Below are 24,229 nucleotides of genomic sequence, written 5' to 3'. Positions count from 1 at the left end.
CCGGGAGGCGGCTTTTTGCCTTTCGGCTGGGGGTCTACTCACGAGCAAATAGCCTGGGTTTGCGGAGCGCTCCCTCCACAAACCCGGGCTAAGGGGCAGGCTACAGGAGTGGGTTAGCCGCTCCTCAACCACCGGGCTCAGCTGCAAGTCCAGTAGTTCTTACGCTCACAAAAACTGGGCTAGGATTTTCCTAGCCCGATTTTTTTGATCGTAAGAATAGCCCCTCAGTCTTTTCAATGTAAACAGCTTTGAGAGTGTCTGTTGAAAATGGTACATAAATATTCATAGTAGTAGAGCTAGTAGTAATAGTAGAAATTTCTCTTTCAGAAAAGTGTTTATTCCATTTGCCAGGATTGTGCACCAGATATCACCTTCCTTTCTTGTGGCTGAATGGAGTAACACACACAGCTATTACTTTTACCAATAAGCATGGCAAAAGAAAACAGGAAATAGGACAATTCTCAAAGGGAAAGGTCACACACATGCTATTTTTGAAATGGCAGAGATTTGAGATCCTTATGGACAGATAATTGGAGTGCCTGTGTGCAAGTGGAATGCACCAGCAGACTCGGGGTGATCCACAGTGTTCAAAAAATCTGAAGAAAATACTAAAGGGATCCAAAGAAATACCTGGAACTGCCCCATGTTAATCAATGGGATGGAATGATCGTGAACTCAAACAAAGAGTTAATTGTTAACAAGCATGCAAGAGAGAGGAGAGGTGGTCTGGGAGAAAAGAGCTGGTCTTGTGGTAGCAAGCATGATTTGTGCCCTTAGCTAAGCAGGGTCTGCCCTGGTTGCATATGAATGGGAGACTAGAAGTGTGAGCAGTATAAGATATTCCCCGCAGGGGATGGAGCCGCTCTGAGAAGAGCAGAAGGTTTCAAGTTCCCTCCCTGGCTTCTCCAAGACAGGGCTGAGAGAGATTCCTGCCTGCAACCTTGGAGAAGCCTCTGCCAGTCTGTGAAGACAATACTGAGCTAGATAGACCAATGGTCTGACTCAGTATATGGCAACTTCCTATGTTCCAAGTGGGCGGAAGTAAAGGAAGTCGGTGGTGGAGAAGGAAGGATGCCTTGGACAAAAAGAGCGGGAAATTGATCAGCTTGAAGAACATTCCCTCAAGACAGTCACAAGCCCTCCTCTTTGGAAGCAGGGAGGCCGGGAGGGCATGTGTGAAACTCTTTTGTTTTCTCATCAACCATTTCACAGCTTTGTGTTTCTGAAGGGAAAGGGGTTTGAAAACTAGCTGGAACTGAGCACCAGTCCCCACCCCACAAAAACTCCCAAATAACCCAAAAAAACCAACAACAACAAAAACCCAACCATGTTTCATATGAAGTAAGATCCAAAACAGAGAATGCATTTCTGTCTCTGTGTTAACTTCCGTTTTCCCACCATACTCAGCCACAGACTCAGGTAACAGTTTCCCACTGGGGATATATGGCAACATTTTGTTGTGGGTCAATTCCTGAACGCTATTAATAATGAAGCAGATGATCTTCAGTTTTTTTTCCGCCTGAATTACAGAAATTAGAATCTCTGCAACAGGTGACTGTGGAACGGATGCCTTTCTCTGGCCCAATGCGTGTGAGACCACATCTCGCTAAGTCCGTCCTCATGCAGCTTAGCACTTTGTCAATAATCTTTTCATCTGAAATAAGGGGTGGATAGGAAAAGGTTGGGGAGAGAGTGGATCCATCATCAATCATCATCATCATCATCATCTGGATTTGATATTAAATGTCCACGGTGTTGCTCTTTGTCCTCAAAACATAACCCTGCAGAAGGCTACTTTTATTGCCATTTTACAGATGGGATAAGGAAAGTAGAGTCCCCACTTCAAGTTTAACCTATGATTCTGTGCCTGAAGACTTCCTATTCACATGAGTCGAGCTGCAAAATAAGGGCGATGGACTGAATCCTCTAGTATGGCACTTGGGATGAAGCTTGCCTTTCTATGACTGTTTCCTTTCTCTTTCTCACAGTTCTTTGACCTTCCTTTTCTGTGAGGTTTAAAGCCCTTCTGAGACATTGAGCCCTTATGATCAGAGAGAAAGGGCTCCATGCTACAGGAAAGGATACTCACATACTCACACACACCTCGTCCCCAGACAATCCTTGTCTTTTGGCTGGGCAAGCAGATCTCTTGCCCAGACGTTCACTGGCTGCTACTGGCAGCCAGGAGGTTTGGGGGCTGGGAGGAACCTGGAGCTCCCATAATGCACTGCTCAAATGCATGATACATTATGGGGAGCTCCCCAATGCAGACCAGGAGGCTACTCATCTGTCGGTGCTACATGGAGCTGCACAGCACTGACAATCAGTTAGCCAGGGGTTAGCATGTGCTCTTGCCCGTAACCATGACCAACAGCTGGGGCTCCCTACAGGGTTTGCCTCCATGCCGCTGCTGGGAACCGCGCAGGCAAAAGCGGGATGGGCTTCCGTGGCCTGGGTTTGCCTGCCCATGTGAATAGCCCCATTATGTGTCTTTTTTTCAAGGGAGGAGAGCTGGTCCTGTGGTAGCAAGCATGACTTGTCCCCTTAGCTAAGCAGGGTCCACCCTGGTTGCATTTGAATGGGAGACCACATGTGAGCACTGCAAGAAATTCCCCTCAGGGGATTCCCCTCATCTAGGTTCCAAGTTTCCTCCCTGGCACTGGCAGCATCTCCAGATAGGGCTGAGTGAGATTCCTGCCTGCAACCTTGGAGAAGCTGCTGCCAGTCTGGGTAGACAATACTGAGCTAGATGGACCTATGGTCTGACTCAGTCTATGGCAGCTTCCTATGTTCCTATGTGTGTCCATGCACATTTGTGTGAATGATTGTACATATGTTCATCTTAAAAGGCAACCTGGGTACAGGCCCCCTCAAATGCTGGGTAGAGATAGGAAGTATACTACTATATGTTTGTTGAACATAATAAAGCTCTACACACATCAGTTCTCCCTAGAGACAAGCACTCACTCCTCCTCAGGCGGGCGGATTGGCCGCCCAGCCGAGCAGCAGTTCCTCTTGGAGTTGGAGAGCTGGTCTTGTCATAGCGAGCATGAATTGTCCTTGTTGCTAAGCAGAGTCCCCCTTGGTTTGCAATTGGATGGGAGAGTAGATGTGAGCTCTGTAAGATCTCCCCCTTAGAGCAGTGGTTCTTATCGTGGGGTCCATCAGAAGCTGCTGAACTACAACTCCCAGAATCCCCCACCTGTGGTGGTGGATGCTGGGAGTTGTAGTTCAGCAACATCTGGCAGACCCCCACATTAAGAACCACTGCCTTAGGGGATGGAGCTGTAGCTCATCGGAAGAACACCTGCATGCTTGCATGCAGAAGGTCCCAGGTTTACTCTCTGGCATATGCAGCAGGTAGGGCTGGGACTGACCCCTGCCTGTAAGCTTGGAGAGCCACTGCCAGTCAGTATAGGCAATACTGAGCTAGGAACATAGGGAGCTGCCTTATACTGAGTCAGATGGTTGGTTCTTCTAACTCAGTATTTCCTACATAGACTATCAATGGCTCCCAAGGTTTTGGGCAGGGGTCTGTCCCAGCCCTACCTGGAGATGCCAGGGATCGAACCTGGGGCCTTCCGCATGCAAAGCAGATGCTCTACCACTAAGCTATGGCCCCATCCCCAGCTATGAGGACCATCGGTCTGAATCCGTATAAGGCAGCTTCTGATGTTCCTATGCTCCTTGGGTGGCTTGTTTCACAAATATCTTGCCTGATCAATGGAAGGAACAATCTTCCCTCACTGAACCCGCCCCCTTGATCATACTGACAATCCAACCCCTGGATCTGACGTCCCAGCACCCAGCTGTGGATGCCACATCACAAGAATGGGACGCATTCTCACAATCAAAATCAGGTAGGAGAAGCATCTGTCCAAGCTTCCAGCCCCCGAGAAATGGTGATATGTCTGCAAACACTGAAGTAGGAGGAGGGGAAAGTGAGTGATGGGCTGCTAACCCCAAACTAAGTAGAACAATGCAGGACATACTTTTCCTCCAGCCTCATTACAGTGCTGGGTACAGGAGGCCAGCTGGCTTCTGCAATCCTACCCAGATCAGGGCAAGCGGATAATCATTTCCCCCTCCTCCTTCCTCATGTTTGCTGACATGTGACTATTTCTCAGGATCATGGACAGGGCTTAAAGCTTGGCTGGATTTTGATTGTGGGAACCAGCCCACTATTTGAAATAGATTATGAATGCAACAATAAATGAATGTATTGGGTTTTCTTTGTTGTGTTTTGGGGGGCAGAATATTAGTACATAGGAACATAGGAAGCTGCCGTATACTGAGTCAGAGACCATTGGTCGGTCTAGCTCAGTATTGTCTTTACAGACTGGCAGTGGCTTCTCCAAGGTTGCAGGCAGGAATCTCCCCCAGCCCTATCTTGAAGAAGCCAGTGAGGGAACTTGGAACCTTCTGCTCTTCCCTGAGCAGCTCCATCTCCTGAGGAGAATATCTTACAGTGCTCACATTTCTAGTCTCCCTTTCATGTGCAACCAGGGTGGATCCTGCTTAGCTAAGGGGACAAGTCATGCTTGCTACCACAAGAACAGCTCTCCTCTTCTCTCCTCTCTTTAACAAAGGCCGTGTAAAGAAATAGAGAAGAGAAGGCATCTGCTGACTGAAGTGCGCTATGAGGTCAGGCAGAAGAATAAACAGCAAAGCTCAGAAATACGTGCCAACACTATATCAGGGCTGCACAGCTTTTGCCCTCCTGTGGATGTTGGACTACAACTCCCATCATCCTTGACTATTGACCACTGTAGCTGGGGTTGATGGGAGTTGTAGTTCAAAAATTACTGGAGGGCCTGAAGTTGTGCAGCTCTGCTTTAAGCAACCAATGCCCTGCCCTAGAATTTTGTTGGAAAGAAGCATCTGCTGTGCATTAGGAGGGAGATGGTATATTTTATGAAGAAAACTCTATAACACAAAACCTATGGAAATGAAATGGCCTTGGGCCAGTTGGGATGCTACTTCTCCCTGCTCATACTGATCCACATGATTTAGAAAGGGCACATGCTGAGACCACATCCATCCTGATGTCCACCCAGAATGGTCCTTTATCATAGCGGTGGGGAGGGCAGTTGCCTGAATCACTGCTCATTGAACTGGCATGGAGAGGGGAAGTATCATCCAAACTGGTCCTATGTAAGTTTTAATGAAGTGTCATACTGGATAAATACTGGTTGACATCCAGACTCATAGACATCCAGACTCTTAGACATCCAGACTAGCGAAGCATTAGTGCAGTGATGCAGAGCTAGCACTAGTGCTAGCTAGAGCCTCGGGGATCGGGCAATTTCATCGATCACTTCTCTCTGAAGCTGATAGTGACTCCTGAAAAGATATCCCGGAGGGTTGTGCAGGCTTCAGAGACACAGTTTTTGAGAGCCATGGTCAGCTTCCGAAGGGAGGCAAGATAGATATCACTACTGCAGTGTTAGCAGCATCAGGGCTTCATTAGTTTGGATATCAGCTGCTATGCCAGATTTCCTCTCCTTCCAAGTTTCTCCTTTTGATTATGGGAAGCTTATCAACTGCTAAATGTCTGGTAATATGATGAGGGTAGTATATTTCCTCACCTTGTATCATTAAACCCAAAGAAGAGGAAGGAAGCTTAGGTGTGGCCAGTAGGGATGTGCAAACAGGTTTGATGTCAAATGTGTTTGATGTTGAACTGCTTCAGTTCAACAGTTTGGGATTGAATCAAACCACTCTGTTCAGTCTGACCACTGACCAACCCCCCCCCCAACCTCCACCATTCGTGGGGGGCTGTGAGTCACTTTAAAAAATCATTTTTAAAAAAATCAAGCTCCTCAGGGGGGCTTCTCTGAAGCCATGGGGAGGGGGTCCACAGAGGTTCTCCCTCCCCCCACCAGCCTTCCTTGTGGCAAAAATCACCCAGTTCAGGCAATTCTTCAGCCCTTTCCGGGCCTTTGCCACATCACGGTGGACCTTTTGAAGGCTGCCATGCATGTGCAATGGATCCCTGGCCAGGAGGGGGAAAGGCCTGGAAAGGGCCAAAGAATGCCCAAACCAGGCAATTTTTGCCACAAGGAAGGCCGGAGGGGGAGGGGGAACCTCCACAGAGATCCCCCCTTGAAGGGGGCAAATAATACAGAGAGAGAGAGAGAGAGAGAGAGAGAGAGAGAGAGAGAGAGAGAGAGAGACTCATGAACCCCTCAAACTGAACCCGGGGGGGTTGATGGGTGGGGGGCAAAACTGAACTGGCCCTGCCCTGTTTGGGTCTGGTTTGAACTCAAACCGAATCAGGCCAGCTGGTTTTGTTCACACCCCTAGTGACCAGTGAGCTTGGAATGAGACAGCTAAGGAACGTAGAAATTCAGTATCTGTTTCTTACCTCTGTAAGTTATAAGGGAAATGCAGGTTCCCTCAGATGTAATTTCACACTCCTTCTGTTTACATGGAATTCCTGGTATCACAACTATACAGTGTGCACACCGCAGAGCATCTGTTGCCAAATAAAAGTCATTGTGATTCTAGCAGTATAAAACCAAAATCATCTTAGAATGGATTATATATGTTCCATAGTTATTAATTAGCTTCTAGGAATGTGTATGAAATGGATTTTGTATTTTGTTTCGAGCTCAAAAGAAAACGCAGATGGCCAGAGCATTTCATTGAAACAGTGGTCAACCTGATTGTTTCAACAGAACAAAACCAAAAATGTATCAAGTGTTTTGGCCATAGAGAACAATGGAGAAACTCAGAACAGCCCATTGTTCCCAATGGGTAGCTCCTAGGGACACCAAAGTGTCGTAGGGCATGATGGGTGCTACCTACCACCCAACCCCAAAATAAATGAGCAAGCAGGCAATTTTAAATAATTTTTTAAGAAGCAAGGAGTTTTGCAAGCCAATCAGAAGACAGTGCAAGAAAACAAATCAGCAAGGGAAAAACAGGCCTTCAAAATGCTGCTTGAAACATCCAAAATTTTCAAATCAAAATGTCACATTTCAAATCAAAACAGGATTGTTTTGTTCTGAGCTCAAAACAAGCTCTTTTATTTAAAGGTTTTTTTGTTTCAAGCTTGAAACACTCAAAATGGCCCATTAGGAGTTGAAACATTTCAACGTCGAAACATTTTACACATACCTATTGGCTTCAATATTCTCATATCTTCAGCAGCAAAGCCATTTAACAAGTTTAATGGGCAAACATGTGTATGTGTTTTCCAGGCCTCTGCATTTCACCATTGGCTGAGCTGCTGTGACATCACTGAATGTTCACACTGCTGTTTCTCTGAGGGATGTGCTAGTTTCAAAATGCCTGGCATAGGGGCTACAGATTAGGGATGTGCAAACAGGTTCGACATTGAACGTGTTCAGTGTCAAACAGGTTCGGTTCAACTGTTTGGGGTCAAACCAAACCATCCCCTGTTTGGTCTGACCCCAGACCAAACCCCTCTGGCCATTTCAGGTGGTTCACTTTTTTTAAAAAAAATAAATATATTTTTAAAAAACTTACTCCCTCCGGGAGAGCTATTTACTGTAAGGCGGGGGTGTGTGTCCATGGTTCCCTCTCCCCCTCCTGACCTCCTTTAGTTTCAAAATTGGCCATTCAGGCATGACCCAGACCATGCAGAGGCCCATTGCGCAGGTGCAGCGGCCTCCAAAATGGCCACCACGCCGGTGGGGGGAGGCCCAAAATTGGGCCGAAGATTTTGCAACTAAAGGAGGCTGGCAGGGGGAGGGGGAACTTCTGCTCCCCCACCCGTCACTGCTGCCTTGCATACCCCCCCGGAGGGGGTAAATTTAGAGAGAGAGAGAGAGAGAGAGAGAGAGAGAGAGAGAGAGAGAGAGAGAGAGAGTGTGTGTGTGTGTAGATAGATAGATAGATAGATAGATAGATAGATAGATAGATAGATAGATAGATCCAATTGGGGGGGTGGTTCCAAGAGGATGCCGGACCGAACTGGCCAGGTCCAGTTTGGGTCCGGTTTGGACTTGAACCGGACCAGACCAGCTGGTTCCATGCACACCCCTACTACAGATAGAAAGAAGTATGAGGGCAGGTAATGATGTGGAGACAGTCTTAGGGCTTCAGATCTGAGTAAAAAGTAGGAGGTTGTTAATGAACTGTGAGGCCACAGACAGGAGGAGCCCAGAAGTCAGGGGAGAGAGCACACAGTGGTCTAAGACACAGCACCTAAGGCAGAAACAGGTTAAGGAAAAAAGGGGATAAACTGCAGGAAAAGGAATGACCAACATGAGAAAGAGGCCTTGAAGCAGGAGAGGCTATAATCTGTTGGCTAGGAGACAGGAATGTTAGTAAGTCTAAGCGCTATTGACACATTAAGTTTAACATGTGTACAATATATGTAGAGTATATGAATGTACAGAACTGTATTCACATATGGTTATTCACACATTATGTTCAGTGTAGGCACAGTAGTATTCTTCCTATCTGTACCCTACATTTTAGGGGACTGTACCCAGGTTCACTATTAAAATGAAGGAATGTACAGTAGCCACATAATGAGGTCATTCACACAATCGAAAACTGTGTTCTACTCAGGTTTGGGAACTGTGTGTACTCCTTATTTTTGATTGTGTGGAAGCAAGGTTAGAGGAAAACCTGGGTAGAAGTGATTGTGTGGAAGCAAGGTAGGAGAAAAAGCTACCCAGGTTTTCCTTGCTTCCACACAATCAAAAATTGGGAGTACACACTGTTCCCAAACCTGGGTAGAACACAGTTTTCGACTGTGTGAATGACCTCAATATCTGAATAGAGCTATAGTGAAGGAGTCCCGAAAAGATAGATGAGAAGATAGTTGAGAAAGGATGGCTTTATCCCGAAAAGATAGATGAGAAGATAGTTGAGAAAGGATGGCTTTATCCCAAAAAGATAGATGAGAAGATAGTTGAGAAAGGATGGCTGAGAGCAATAGAAAGAGGAAGAGAGAGGGCTGAAATATTGAGTTCTGTGGTCAGCAGGTGGTGAACAAGATGTCCAAGAACAGCTGGGGCTTTCCAGTTTAACTCTTACCACAGTGTCACTACAGATCTGCAAAGTGGGCTTCCTGTGTTGTTACACTGTAGTCCCTGCACTGGCAGCAAGGCACCATTCACATTTTTGTCCTTACTTTGGATTTTATCCGCACATCCGTTGCAGAAAATAAATAACTGTATTTTCCCACTGTGGGAGTTTGAGATTCTGGGGGTCATTTTCAATATGATCCTGCCAAGCCAAGGCATTTTACTGCTGTTCTAGGGTGTAATCTGGAAAGTGCCCTAGAAACAGTCTCATCTTGGTGAGTCCAGCATTGTTAGTCACTGACATCTAGACTAAGCAAGTGTGGGTGCACCAAACATGAAGCATCTACTTCAGGGAGGAGCAATTTTCATCAGTCTCCCCTTCTCCCTGAAGCCCACTGTGATTCCCAAGAATATGTCCCAAAAGGCTTCGCAACTCTCAGGGACATGTTTTTGGAGTCAGAGTGAGCATCAGAGGGAAGGGGAGATTGAAAATTGCATGTTCTTCAGAGTGTGCATGCACACACGGTATTGCTACACTCACATTTCATTAATTTTCATGTCAGACAGTGAATCCAGCTCTTTCTTTCCATAATGGTATTTGGAGAGTAGTCAGCCAATATACGAAATAAGTGGCACATGTTATTTCCATAGTAGTTGTAATCATTTTGTAATCATTTCTCCTTTAAAAGGGTTGGAAGAACTGGGACTATTGCCTGTATAATGTGTTGCTTTAGTGTTCAGTTCACTATCACTTTCTGTAACAAAACTGCAAGCATCCAGGTTTGGAGATTCCACACACACACCCCTGGATCCCAGGGATCCCCCTACCATCAGGAGCAACTTGTGTGGGCTGCTGTGGGGAGGAAGGGGAGGGAAAGTCCGCTTACATGACCTTGCTTCCCACACAGTTGTTAGGATGCAACCCATGAGTATTTCAAGATACAACAACAACAACAATTTATATATCGCTTTTCAACAAAAGTTTCCAAAGTGGTTTACAAAGAGAAATAACAAATAATAAATAGAAAAAGCATACCTTGGAATAATCTCTGTGCTTTCTAAAACATTGCATTCCTGTCCTGTGAATGCATTATTATCTGGTGAATTGCACCCAGAGATGTGCATGAACCCAGCCTGACTGACAGATTATAACACTTTTGAGTGCATATGCTACAAAATACATACATGCATTGCTACATGCAGAACAGGATGCACAAATCCACCCTTCTTCCATTCCTGGAATGACTGTGGTCCTCTGACTTGTTTGACCCATTCCCAGATGTTTCTCATTCCCATGTGAGGATCTGCTTAGACAATGTTTTGTATACATCAACCTTGATTGAAAACCCATCTCCCAGTCTTTATAAAAGGAGCTCACCTACAGGTGTTAGAAAGAGGAAGGCAGAGATTGCAAGGAACAGGATGTGAGCCCTGAGAAGCATCTTGGAAACAAGAGAATGGTGTGCCACAGCAAAGTTCTAAGTCACAGGGGAAGAAATGCTGATCTCCACTCCTTTCCAGAAGGATGGAGAAACTTGTTCCTTTTATCCCCTTGATGTCATGAATGCAACTGGAGAACATCATGTCCTTGTGGGGGGAAGAGACAGGAAGGTCAGTGCCCTTTGAAAGCATAAACTGTCCACCCGTGCACAGAACAATGATTGTGATTGTAATCAGGGAATGAAATGGCAGAGGAATGGAGTCCTGAAGGCAATAAAGTTCAGGGGTTCAATTACCTGTGTGATCTTCCATTTGAAGACATTTTCAGGAACAAACAGTGGGAAGTGTATGGAATGTAGAACAAGATGTAAGATCATGCAACCAACACCGCGTTTAAAAGTGTTCATGGGAGCAGTTGGAATGATACCTTACTGGCCTATGTGATGAGAAAGGGAACACTAGGACATATGTAGAGGGGGTCATTCAGATGAATAGTTCCCAGCCCCCACTATGATCAAGGAAATCAAGGGACCTGCTGGGAAGACAAGAAGACACCTGCACTCTTCACTTGTCCCCTTTCCCATCACATTGGTTTGTAAACTACCATTATTTATTTATTTATTTGATTTCTATAACGCCCTTCCAAAAATGGCTCAGATTACCATCTGAACCAACCTAATGAATAAAGTCTTGGACACAAAATAAAATATATCTTTCCCCAAGCATATTTCAGTGTAAAAAGCACGCAGTGCATTCCGCTAATTTCCGTGGCAGGATAGTGTATGTCAAATTGGTATCAGTAGGTCATTGGGAAGTGTGACTTCATTCCATACAAGCAAACAGATAAGCAAGCAAGGAAGCAAACAAACAATTCTTCAAAATAGATTGGCGTGTTCCAAAAAGGTTACCCAGTACTTAACAAACCTTAACTTTTCCTTCCAAAACCACAACCTCATTGATGCATTCAGATCCTTCAGTGCCTCATTTCTAGCTGGCCATACATGTTACACATTTGCATTGATTTTCAGAATGAATGGATCTGGATCTGGATAGGCTCCTTTGGATCAATCCATTCCAGAATGAAGATGCCCAGGAATGAATGGGGAATTCACTTTCGAAAGACCCATTCGGTGCCATCTACTTTTAGGGTTTTTATATACAGTACATATAAATCAAACAGAGTGTCTTGCCTCTAACAGTTGCTCATAGTAGAAGCTCCTCATAAAAACATAAGAACACAAGAACAGCCTTGCTGAATCAGGCCTAAGGCCCATCTAGTCCAGCATGCTGTTTCACACAGTGGCCCACCAGATGCCACTGGAAGCCTACAGCAGGAGTTGAGGGCATGCTGTTTCCTGCTGCTGTTAATCCCCTGAAACTGGTACTCAGAGACAGCACTCAGAGGCAGACTACTACAACGGGTCCTCCATGCACCCATATCTTTTGGGTGTCCATTTTGATTAGTCACAGGTGCCAGGATGCAGCATTATCATGGGGCAGCACAGCTAAAGAACAAGGGCTCTGTGGTAGGGATGTGCATGGAATCAGGCAAGGGCGGTTCAATGGCACTGGGGGTGCTGCTTTAAGAGTGGGGGAGCATGCACTTATCCCTCCCACCACTCTTCCCCCTCTGGTGCTCCTTTATTCTGAAGTTAATCAGGGTGGCAGAGTACCTCCCTGCTGCCCTGTCACCCCAGTTGTCCAGATACACTCAGAAGTATCCGCTGCACCTTGGTGCAGGCACACACACATTGCATGTGCACACCCGGCATGCATGCGCCCATGCCTGCATGCACAGGTGCAGCAGATACTTCTGGGTGTATCTAGACAATGGGGGAGACGGGGCAGCAGGGAGGTACTCTGCTGCCTTGATTAGCTTCAGAATAAAGGGGCGCCGGTGGGAGAAGAGCAGAGGGAGGGCTAAGTGCATCCTCCTCTGCTCTTAAAGCAGCACCCTTGGCGCCATCGAACTGACGGAACCGGCTGCCTTTCAAACTGGTTCCATGCACATCCCTACTCTGGGGTGAAAAATAAAGGAAGCAAGAAGATCGTAGTATGCTGAATGAGTGGCTAAAGGAGTGGGCTTCTTATCTGAAAGGACCAGACAGGAAAGTTATTGACTTCAGGGTTAGCCTATTTAAACAGACATATGTGTATTGTACTGATGCACATGTCCTCCATGTTCTCAACTATAATGACATATCCCTGAAATGTTTGGAATTTCAGTGTCATCCAGAATATTAAGCCACTAGACATACCATGATTGTTCCAGCACATACATCTCTGTGGCTTCCATGTAGGAAACTGGTTGCTTGTGAGGTGACCAGGAAAATATGAATTCAAGAGGCTCTTCTCATGCTCAGCAAGAAGAGCGTGGATGGGGTTTGCGGGGAGAGTGGGCTAAGTCCACTCTCCCCACAGATGAGCAGTCAGTCTGCTTCAGGTGGCCAAACCAGCCACCCACACGACTGCTGGCTCCATTACAGAGCCGGCAGGGGCTGGGGGGATCGGGGCCACCAGAAGCTCCAGCATGCCCTCCGCGAGTGCACAGGGCATGCTGGAGAGACCCCCCACACCGGGAGGCTGCTTTTAAGCCTCCCAGTCAGGGGTCTACTCGTGAGTTGACGCAGTGCTGAGCTGCACCACGGCAATTCACAATCATAGAGCCCGGGTTAGCAGAGCGCTTGCTCCACTAACCTGGGCTTAGGGAAGGGTTACTTAAGCGGGTTAACAGTTTGGAGGCTACTGGGCTCACTTGCGAATCTGGTGGTTCTCACAGTCAGACGAAATCGGTCTAGGCTCTCCTAGCCCGATTTTGCCTGATTGTGGGAATAGCCTCCAAGTCTCAGTTCAGTCATGACTTGGCTGAGTACACATAAGGCTATTTAGAATCAAGAAAGATCTCTTTTTATTTTAAAGGCATTTGCCAGGGGAGCAGGAAGGACTAAGACTAGAAAATTATATTCAGATATTCCTCTTCATGGTTTTTTTTAATTTTAAAAAAATCAGTAATTGTCCAGCAATAATTAATCAAGAATGGTCTGTCTAAACTATCTTCACTGGAGGACTTCAGTGGTATTACATCAGAATTAATGCCTCAGATACAATGTTCGCCAATTGTAAAGAGAGATTATTAACACTATTGCAAATTTATGATCACACTAAAGTGTAAACAGTTCAGTGTTCTACATGTTTCTGACCAAGATAAGGTACCTACCAAGAGATATTGGGCCCTGTCAGATGCAATATGGAGCCATGGAAGCTTCTAACCAAGCTTCCAAAAACAAGCAGAGAATTCCTACCACAGAGAAACAAACCAACTGCAGTGTGATTAGTTTTGGGGCTGGATGGTTTCTTTGACTCCCTTCCTCCGCCATTCGCCCAATCCATCTCTTTTTCTTGTCTACCTTGTGCCCGCCTCTCTTGCAAAACCGAGAATATACCACAGGGGGCCTGTTCAGTTGCAATGCGTTGGTGATTTCAACCATGCTTGAAACAAAGAAGCCAACTACAAACCTCGGGTAAAAATATTGTCTTGTTTGGAAAAATTGAAGCTCGGGTGAATTCGAGAGGCATGTTTGGATGGGAAAGCACAGCAGGGATTCTCAAATTCAACCAAGGTTCTGCGTTGTGTCTGAAAGTGCCCACTGGAAACACAAAGCCAGTCATCAATTTATCAAGAAGTGGTGGGGGGAAGAGATTTTTAATTGTAATGTGTGTGTGGTGGGAAGGCCTGCCAACTTGCTTTCGGCAGAAGCACTGAGGCTGGACGGGGTAATCCTTTTACCTCATTGTGTTTTCCAGCTTTGGATTCCTCCCCTTTAAGCTGCTGTTTGCCTTTTGTGAGGAGAATGTGGTCACTTATATTCTCCACACACAGGACAACAACAACTGGAGGGGGGGGCATTAATGTAAATAAGGAATGCAGGATGGGGTAAGGGCCAAACACTTTCTACCCCCACCACTGCTGTCAGCAAATTGGCAGTCCCCTGCAAATACCCCTGAACATTTCAGGGGTTGGTTGGTTTGTTCTTAAGTTAGAGGCTTAGATCCTACCCTTCTCTAAGGAGCTCAAGTTGGTATATAGTATATGATTCTTTCCATTTCCCACTTTATCCTCTTAACAACCCTTTGAGGTAGGTTAGGCTGAGAGAGAGTAGCCTTGTTCACATGCTCACCAGCAGGGTTGGGGTAGTGTGCAGCCTGAGTAAGGGAGCTGGACACGCTCCAGATCTGTGGTTGTGTGCTTGAAAACATCAAGGGAGGAGGAGGAGAGAGTCTTCAAGGCAGCAGCCGGATCAGATAGCTTTTCCTCCTATCTTGGTGCAATGCTGGGGACAGAATCTGGGTAGGACACACTCGTCCTACCCAGCGGCCGCCATGCACACAATCACTTCCCCTGCCTTCTACCTTGGTGTTTTCAAGCACATGACCACAGATCAAGAGTGTGTGCAGCTCTCCTACACAGGCTAAGTGCTTCTCATACTCTGATGGTGGCTGTGTTAGCAAGCCTAATGACTGGCAGAAGGTCAGCTATTGAGCTTCATGTCTGAGGAGGGATTTAAATCCAGATCTCCCCTGCCTTGGTCCAATTGTCTAACCCAGTGGTTCCCAACCAGTGTCCCTCCAGATGTTGCTGAACTACAACTCCCATCATCCCCAGCTACAATTTATTCTCCACACCATGCATGATTTTATAGACGTCTATCACGTCTCCTTTCAGTCATCTTATTTCTAAACTAAAAAGCCCCAGGTGTTGTAGTCTTGCCTCATAAGAAAGGTGCTCTAGGCCCCTGATCATCTTGGTTGCTCTCTTCCGCACTGCTCCAGTTCTACAGTTCCCTTTTTGAGGTATGGTGACTAGAACTGTACACTGTACTCAAAATATAGCCACACCATAGTTTTGTATAAGGGCATTATAATATTAGCAGTTATATTTTCAACCCCCTTCCTAATGATCCCTAGCATGGAATTGGCTTTTTTCACCTCTGCCACACATTAAGTTGACACTTTCAATGAGCTGTCCACCATGGTCCTAAAATCACTCTCCAGGGAGTTATTCGCAGATGGCTTCATGCTACGGGGTAGATACTGAGTGAAGCCACTTCGAATTACATTTACAGCCCCTCCCCTCTGCTCTCAGTTTCCTTCTAGCCAATGGGGGGTGAAGGAAAAAGCGAGATTACTAAAGAGCTATATCTGTATTTCAAAGATAGTATCTCTCTTATCATGCTAATGATTCTATGTCAGTGCCTCTCCCTATTTGCTCCGGGATTTTTTAGAAAAAGTAGCTTAAAACCCACATTTTAAAAACATGGAAAAAACTCGAGATAAGCTAGAATTTGCAAGACAAAGCTCGATTTGTGTGTGAAGAGGGTCCAAGGATCTCAAAGGGACTTCAGGGTAAGTTTGGCTGGTGTATGAATGCACACTCTCTTCCAAAGGAGATTTGGAGTAGAAGCCCGGTCTGGTCAGTCACTGACAGCTCAGACCCCATCAGCATATATGTGAAGTTGGGATTTTTGCCTCAATATGCATACTTGCTGACACTGAAACATGTTTTGTTGACCATCCACCCAGTTTGGAGAGCTCCTTTTGGAGTTCCTCGCAATCTCTTCTGGATTTTACTACCCTAAATAGTTTGGGGTCATCTGCAAATTTGGCCACCTCCCTGCTTACCTCAACTTCTAGATCATTTATGAATAGATTAAAAAAATACAGGTTCCAGTTCATATCCTTGGGGGACCCCCACTTCTTACTCCCCCCTCCCACTTAGAGAACTGTTGATTTACACCTATCCTCTGTTTCCTTTTCCTGTCTGGCGAGAGTGGCTGCTGCTTCCTACAGAGGAAAGAAGGGCGAGAAAAAATTCCAACTGCCTCCTCGCACTTGTGTGATCCAGGCATCGTCTAAAAATTTTCCGGAGTGGGGGGGAGAGCGCTTCATGGGGGGGGATGCATAAAAGCAAAACATACACTGCAGAGTTTAAGCTCTCATTTATAAAATATGCTAAAGAAAAAGGAAACAGCGCTACAGGTCGTGAGTTTTCACTTGATGAGAAATCTGTATGTGAGTGAAGCAAAGAGGAGGAATGCTTCAAGGCATTTCATCCACTGTAAAACATGCTTTCAAGTCCCATATAAGGAAAGAGTGGAGTAAGTGGATTAGGGATATGCACGGAACAATTTTTTGCATTTTGGTTTGGTTTGAATTCGAACCAAATTCGAACCGAACTGCCAATCCATGAACCAGTTCGATCAACCCAACCAGTGGTTCAGACCATTTGAGCAAACCAGGTTAAATCGGTTTGACTCAGTTCAACAGGCTATACTTGTAAAGGGGAGTCTAGTGAGGATTTTCCTTTACAAGCAAAGGGGAATGCTGCCTTTAAAAGGCTTCTAAGGGCAGCCGGGGGGCGGGACAGGCTGCAAGAGGACATCTTACCGGATTCGCCTTTACAAGCATAGTCCCTTGAACCATCGAACCAGGCCAAACCAATCCGCAGCAGACTGGGCCTGGTTCTGTTTTACCTTGAACCAGATGCCTTTTTAAGGCCATCAAATCAGGTCAAACAGGTCCATAACAGACTGGACTTGGTTTGGTTTAAATACGAACTGGCCGTCTTTTTTAAAATTCAAACTGGTCAAACCAGGCCAGTTCAAATTGAACCTGGTTCAATTCAAACTGGTTCTGTACACCCCTAAAGTGGATGGCTAGGATTTGCACTCATTCATTCCCTCTGGATGTCAGCCAGCATTGTGCCTCATGTCAGAAGTTTGTGACTAGGTAATAAGGACTTGGAAGGCTGTGAAGAAGAGCACAATTCTTAGTGGCTTTGTGAAGGCAGGGCTGCCACACAGCAGCAGCATCCAATCATTATCTGATGCAGGCTCCAGTGATCCTCTCCTGGAAAATTATGTGGATATTAATAATGTGATTGACTCAGTCTTTGCAAGATTCTCTTCATGCAAGGAAGATAAAGAGTGACCAAATAAAGCCTTCTGCTTTGCTAGAGTAAAATAAGATGTCTGTATGCAAGGTTGCCAGAACCTAAGGGGTATACTCACGGGTCAAATGGGCGGTAAGCCAGCATTTGGCTTTAAAAAAGCCAAATCTGGCCACTGAGCTGTATAGTGAGGAAGTAATTGCAGAAATAGGACCAAGGAAGAGTAGGTTCTCCTGGGATGGACCAGGAAAAAAAAGGTGGTGGTGGGATCTGAGCCATGCTGCAGTGGGCATCCAGTGAACAACAGAGCTCAGGAATGATAAGGAAAAAGTACCTTCAGGGGTTGTGCAGGTCAGCAAGCTGGAGAAACAATCAGCAGCAGCAATAGTAGAATGCAGCAGTTCAGGAACATAGGCCCAGTGATGCAATGAAATGAAGATGCATCTTGCAGGAACTTTCACAAGCATTAAGATATTTATTTAAAAAACAATGAGCATGTGGAGTACACAGTTAACAATCAATGACTCACTATCCTCTCTGTTGTTTATAATCGTCATGACTCCACTTTCACAAACACTAAACAAAACAGGCCTTGGATACCAAACATCTAACAAAATAAACCATCTGCTCTATATGGACGATTTGAACGTATATGGAAAGTCCCAGTCAGAAATCGAATCACTGCTAAACACTGTCCGTATATTCAGTAGCGATATAGCAATGGAGTTTGGACTAGACAAGTGTGCTGCATTAATAATGAACAGAGAGAAAATAAGAAAAACAGAAGGAATAGAACTGCCCAATGGAAGCAAGATCAAGAACCTGGAAGAGAAAGAACATTACAAATACTTGGGCATTCTCCAGGCTGATAACACTGCACACACTGAAGTGAAAAGAACAATTGGAAGTGAATACATCAGGAGAGTTTGAAAAATCCTAGACTCCAAACTCAGTGGCAGGAACACCATACAAGCCATAAACACCTGGGCTATACCTGTTCTCAGATACACTGGAGGAATAATAGACTGGACCCAGGCAGAGCTAGAGACGCTAGACCGTAAGACCAGGAAAATCATGACCATCAATCATGCTTTGCACCCCCGCAGTGAAGTCGATAGGCTATACCTTCTGTGCAGCTCAGGTGGAAGAGGAATGCTGCAAGTCCATCAAACAGTAGAGGAGGAGAAAAGAGGCCTTGAAGAATATATTAAGGACAGTGAAGAAGATGCACTTCAAATGGTCAATAGCGAGAAACTATTCAACACCAATGAAAGAAAGCAGGCCTACAAGAAAGAACAAGTCAAGAACCGAGCAGAAAAATGGAGAAATAAGCCCCTGCATGGTCAATATTTGCACAATATAACTGGAAAATCAGACATCACCAAGACCTGGCAATGGCTTAGGAATGGCAACTTGAAGAAAGAAACAGAGGGTTTAATACTGGCTGCACAAGAACAGGCACTAAGAACAAATGCAGTAAGAGCAATAGTCGAAAAATCAACAACAAACAGCAAGTGCCACCTTTGTAAAGAAGCAGATGAAACCGTGGACCACCTAATCAGCTGTTGTAAAAAGATAGCACAGACTGACTACAAACAAAGGCATGACAAGAAAGTAGGGATGATACACTGGAACATCTGCAAAAAATACAAGCTACCTGTAGCCAAAAATTGGTGGGACCACAAAATTGAAAAAGTTGTAGAAAATGAAGGTGAAAAAATATTATGGGACTTCTGGCTACAAACAGACAAACATCTGCCACACAATACACCAGATATAACTGTAGTTGAGAAGAAAGAAAAACAAGTCAAAATAATCGACATAGCAATACCAGGGGATAGCAGAATAGAAGAAAAAGAAACAGAAAAAAATGACCAAATACAAAGATCTACAAATCAAAATTGAAAGGCTGTGGAAGAAGAAGACCAAAATAATCCCAGTAGTAATTGGCGCCCTAGGTGCAATTACAAACAGCATCCATCCCCATCGCACCCCAGCACAATATACCTCCAATGGTTGTTTCTGGTTTCTGCCTTGTTTCTTTTTAGATGGTGAGCCCTTTTGAGACAGGAAACCATCTTATTTCTTTTTCCTTGTCAACCACTTTGAATGCTTTTTCAGTGTTTTCCAATGCAGAAATATTTGTAATAAACAGCAATGGTGGCCAACATTCAGCACAATGAAACTTTGATTAGCTACTGCTGGAAAATGGTGTTGGCAGCCCCAATGGTGTCGCGCTACAGGGCAATAGCGCAATTACTTACAACAGCTTCCGGCAGTTAGGCAGCACTTACTATTGGAAAGAGTGGAAGTAGCACTGCGCGACTTCCCAGAAGCTCTTTCAAGGCTGCTGCCTTGTGGCACAACATTGTCGGGGCTGCCTATTGTGTTGCTCAGCAACCCCAGTAGTTCCTGTAGAATCCAAAGAGTTGTGGTGTGCAAGGACAAGGCAGTCGAGTGGAATCAGGAATATTAATAATGTAATGAAATAGATATTATGGACAGAGAGGCAAGTGGAGACGGCTTTTCAGTGCTCTTGCTGCTGGCAGTTTGTTAGCCCCGCCTCTACTCCAGGACTGGAATACAAGTAACTAAAGCTCTATCAAAAGCTGGCCTGGATCAAGGAATGGAGTAACCACAAACACCACAGTTCCCTAACACCAATGTTCTTGTAGTAGTAGTAGTAGTAGTGGTGGTGGTGGTGGTGGTGGTGGAGGTAGTAGTAGTAGTAGTAGTTGTTGTTGTTGATGATGATGATGATTTGGCAGTTGTGCATCAAGTTCAATCAAATATGAGATTGTGTACCTTAAATGAATGCTACAGAAATACATAAAACTAGCTGGGCCAGGTGCAGAGCATCTGCCTCTAGTTCTCAGCTTTCTTCTCCCCTGCCCTTTCTTCTCCCCCCACTTTCTTCTCTCCCCTTTCTTCTCCCCCCTCCCACAGTCACCGCCTTCCTTTTCCCTCCCCCGGCTACCGCTTTTCCCTCCCCCAATCCCATCTGCCGCTTTCCTTTTCCCCACCCCGGCTGCCGATTTCCTCTACCTGTCAATTGGCCTGCGCCTTATCTTCTCTGCCACTGCTTTCCTCTCCTCCTCCTCCCAGGAGCTCACTCATGAACTCTCACGAGAACTGCCATTCATGGGATTAGCGACTGGTTTGCCTTAGAGAAATATATATAAAGATAACACCTGCCCCTGTCTTCCAAGAATGTTTCTTTACCTCTGTATTGAGCGGGGAAGAGTAGGAAGCATCATGGCAAGGTAGGGAGGTGTGTAGGTCGAACTGGGTGCCATACCCAGGCCCACCGGCTCGCCAGCTTCTCTTCTGTTTGTGGCACTTGTGCAACAGATTGCTCCCCTAGTTAGAATTAATCTGTTGTGTTTGTTGTGAGATTGCTGAGTCTAACTCAGAGATGGGGAATTGACACCTGAGGTCTCACTTTCATTCACTGCATTGAATCCAGCCATATGTTTAATCCACCCCAGCCTCTAACATGATGTTCATCCTCAGCCACAGCAAGCTAATCCTCTCTAATAAAACGCTTGGTGTCCGTCCGTGGACGGACACCAAGCGTGCGTTCGTGCCTGGCCTGTTCTGGGCATGCCCAGAACAGGGCAAGGGAGGCACGAACGGCAGGACCCGGCGGCCATGTTGGGGCCGGGAGAAGGAGAAGTGGCTGCCGCCCACGCCAGGAGGAGAGTGCGGGAGAGGCGGCGGCGCAGCCGTGGCCACGGCCAGAGGTGGCAGTGGCCGCGACGGGGCAACTGGCGGCGGGAGTGCGGGTGAGGCGGCGGCGGGGCCAGAAGCAGCCGCCGCAAATAAAGGAGAGAGGCGCCGGGGGAAGAGGCGGCGGGGAAGCTGGCTGAGGTGGCGGCAGAGCCGCCGCCGAGGCCTGGCGCCGCCAGTAAAGCTGGGCGGGGGGGGAAACCTTGGGGCCCGATCCCACTATTCCCGTCCCCCCGCCAAATTACTAAGGGCCAAATTGGCCCTGAAAAATGCCGCCACCGAACCGCCCTCCCAGCTGCCCGATCCCACCATTTGTACAGGAAAGAGGAGCTCGCCAGCAGAGCTCCTCTTTCTGCAAAGGCTCTTCTCAAACTGGCGCTTTGAGCGGAAAGGGCGTCCTTTCCGCTCAAAGCGCCAGTTTGAGAAGAGCCTTTGCAGAAAGAGGAGCTCTGCTGGCGAGCTCCTCTTTCCTGTACAAATGGTGGGATCGGGCAGCTGGGAGGTTCGGCGGCGGGGGCCGAAAGCATTACTAGCGCCCGTTTTTCAACGGGCTAAAATTCACTTGTCTAATTATAACAACCTAATGCAGCCATGTATTTTGGCAACGTTCTGTATCGCTGACTGCTCCATTAAGCAGTGCTATTTCCCCCCGAACTTCCCTATTGCTTGTTTCCATTGTAACAGTTACTCACAATTCAATTCTGAGCTAGAGAAGGTGTGAGAGAGGCAGAGATAGAGAGATGTATGAGGTTACACTGTAAAAACATTCAACATCCTCGAAAGTGTCTGTCAGTTTCTTAACAAGCAATGAATGTCCTAAGGAGAGAGTTTATTAATTCTTTCTATGTAAACCGCTTTGATAACCCTTTTGTTAAAATTTGATATATAAATAACAGCAATAGTAATAATAATTTTTTAAGTTGACAATGAAAGCTTAATGTGAAACTGAAAAGATCAACAAGGTTAGTTTTAACAAGCAAGATATACCAACCATATTATACTTTGGATGTGCATATTACACTAGTTGTACTATGTAGTAGAGCTTGTTCTACAGTTATGGTCACCCAGCAATTGATAATGGCAACACTGTGTCTTTTGTTTTAAGGTTTCAGTGGAAGAGAGCTCAAGGATATATTGCCCTTTATGTGATTCAGGATCCAGTGTGGAAACAACCCTATGCCTGTGTTCTGTACATAAACCTTGCTGATGAGACAGATTAGTGGACTTTTAATTTAAAAAGCCATGCTAGCATTCTGATTTCACAAAAACAGATACAATTACAATTTAATATTTGTTTCGTTTTAACTGTTTAATAATTTTGCATTGTTTTTAAATTTTATTTTAGAACATTGTGAGATTATTTTAATGAAAGGCAGTATATAAATCTAACAAGGGAGGGAGGGAGGGGGAGAGAGAGAGAGAGAGAACTTGAGGTGAAATCCAGGTACAGCTGAACCACCATTAACTAGGCTACCTTGAGGAATATGTTACATATCCAAAATAGGAATCCTAATTAATCTCCCTTAGTCGTGATGCAGTGAGTGGATGGTATTGTGTGCTCTCATATACAAAGCATGTGATTTGGCAGAAATATTGTCAGATATGTGTGGTTTTAGAAAATATAGGTTGGCACTCCCAAAATGCAATATGGTGGCTAAAAATTCAAAATTCAAAATGACATTGCAATATTACATGCTTAAGCTCACCAGAATCATCCAAATAATGTTAGGAATGGGCACAGAATGAACATTGTAATTCGATTATAATTTGAATCGAAACGTGTTGCTTCAATTCAAATTCAAATTCTATTTGATTTGGAATCAAATTGATTCAATCCAAATCCAAATCGATTCATTCCATTTTTAAAGTGAAAGCCTGGGAGGATGGGGGAAGGAGGGGAGGAGAGCCTCCTTTTAAAAATACAAGAAGAGGCACCAAGGTGCCAGGACCTCACCTTTCAAGTGCAGAGAGCACAGCGGGGAGGAGGTGGTGACCTGACGTCCATCCCCTGGCAGTCCACACAGCTGCTCACTTTTTAAAAAGAGAGGTGCAGAGGCGCCTTTGAACCGCTCCTTGGCAGTGCCACTGGTGCCAAGGAAAGGTACCGCCTGCAAAGCACACAGCCGTGGGGAGGCGGCGACCGCCAGCCCCCACCCCCCGCAGCCCACTGGCTGCAATAGATAGTGCGGTGCTCTTGTGGAAGCGCACCAATGCTTTTGTGCAAGAGCAGCGTGCTAGCCATGGATCACCCCTTTTAGGGGAGTCATAGGAACAGAGGAAGTTGCCATGCACTAAGTCAGACCATAGGCCCATCTAGCTCAGTATTGTCTAACAAGAACATAAGAACAGCCCTGTTGGATCAGGCCCATGGCCCATCTAGTCCAGCATCCTGTTTCACACACAGCGGCCCACCAGATGCCACTGGGAGCCTACAGGCAGGAGTTGAAGGCATTCCCTCTCTCCTGCAGTTACTCCCCTGCAACTGGTATTCAGAGGCATCTTGCCTCGGCCTCTACAGAGATTGGCAGCGGATTCGGTTGCAGGCAGGAATCTCTCCCAGCCCTATCTTGACAGCAACGGAACAAATTGTAGAAATGGATGCTGGATGTAAACTCCCCGATTACCTGATGTGCCTCGAAATCCCCCCCCCCCGAGTTACAGTACAGCCTGCATATACTGTATAACCCTGTTGGTTACCAAATCCTTGTGTGAATCTGTATATATGATGTACAAACAACCCCTTTGTATATAATTGTGCTTTGGTAATGTACTGAATGCTTTGGTATTTTGTTGGTTCAATAAAAGATTTTGTTGTCCTATCTTGGAGAAGTCAGGGAGGGAACTTGAAACCTTCTTCTCGTCCCAGAGTGGCCCCATCCCCTGAGGGGAATCTCTTCCAGTGCTCACACATCAAGTCTCCCATTCGTATGCAACCAGGGCAGACCCTGCTTAGCTAAGGGGACAGCTCTGTCACTGGATGACATGCAGACTAATGAAGTACACATGAAGCAGGTGGGGTTCTCTTGTTATATTATTTCTCTTTCCTCATTCTCTCACCCCTGGTAGTCTACCTCTGGGAACAAAGGGCTAAGGAACAACAGCAGGCACC

The 24,229-nt window shown here is 45.9% G+C and overlaps 1 long non-coding RNA gene across 1 annotated transcript; it reads right to left on the bottom strand.

The window, feature by feature from the left end:
• Positions 1 to 1,471: 1,471 nt before the first annotated feature.
• LOC128340072 (uncharacterized) lies at positions 1,472 to 19,874 on the bottom strand. The gene is made up of 3 exons (XR_008313442.1): positions 19,686 to 19,874; positions 6,368 to 6,478; positions 1,472 to 1,654 (listed from the first exon to the last, which is right to left on the bottom strand). It is a non-coding gene; the product is annotated as an uncharacterized LOC128340072 (long non-coding RNA).
• Between the last annotated feature and the right edge of the window lie 4,355 nt (positions 19,875 to 24,229).

This window comes from Hemicordylus capensis, chromosome 1 (assembly GCF_027244095.1).
Source record: "Hemicordylus capensis ecotype Gifberg chromosome 1, rHemCap1.1.pri, whole genome shotgun sequence".
NCBI classification, from domain to species: domain Eukaryota; kingdom Metazoa; phylum Chordata; class Lepidosauria; order Squamata; family Cordylidae; genus Hemicordylus; species Hemicordylus capensis.
The sequence above is the reverse complement of the archived record's forward strand: the minus strand, read 5'-3'. Positions and strand labels throughout refer to the sequence as shown.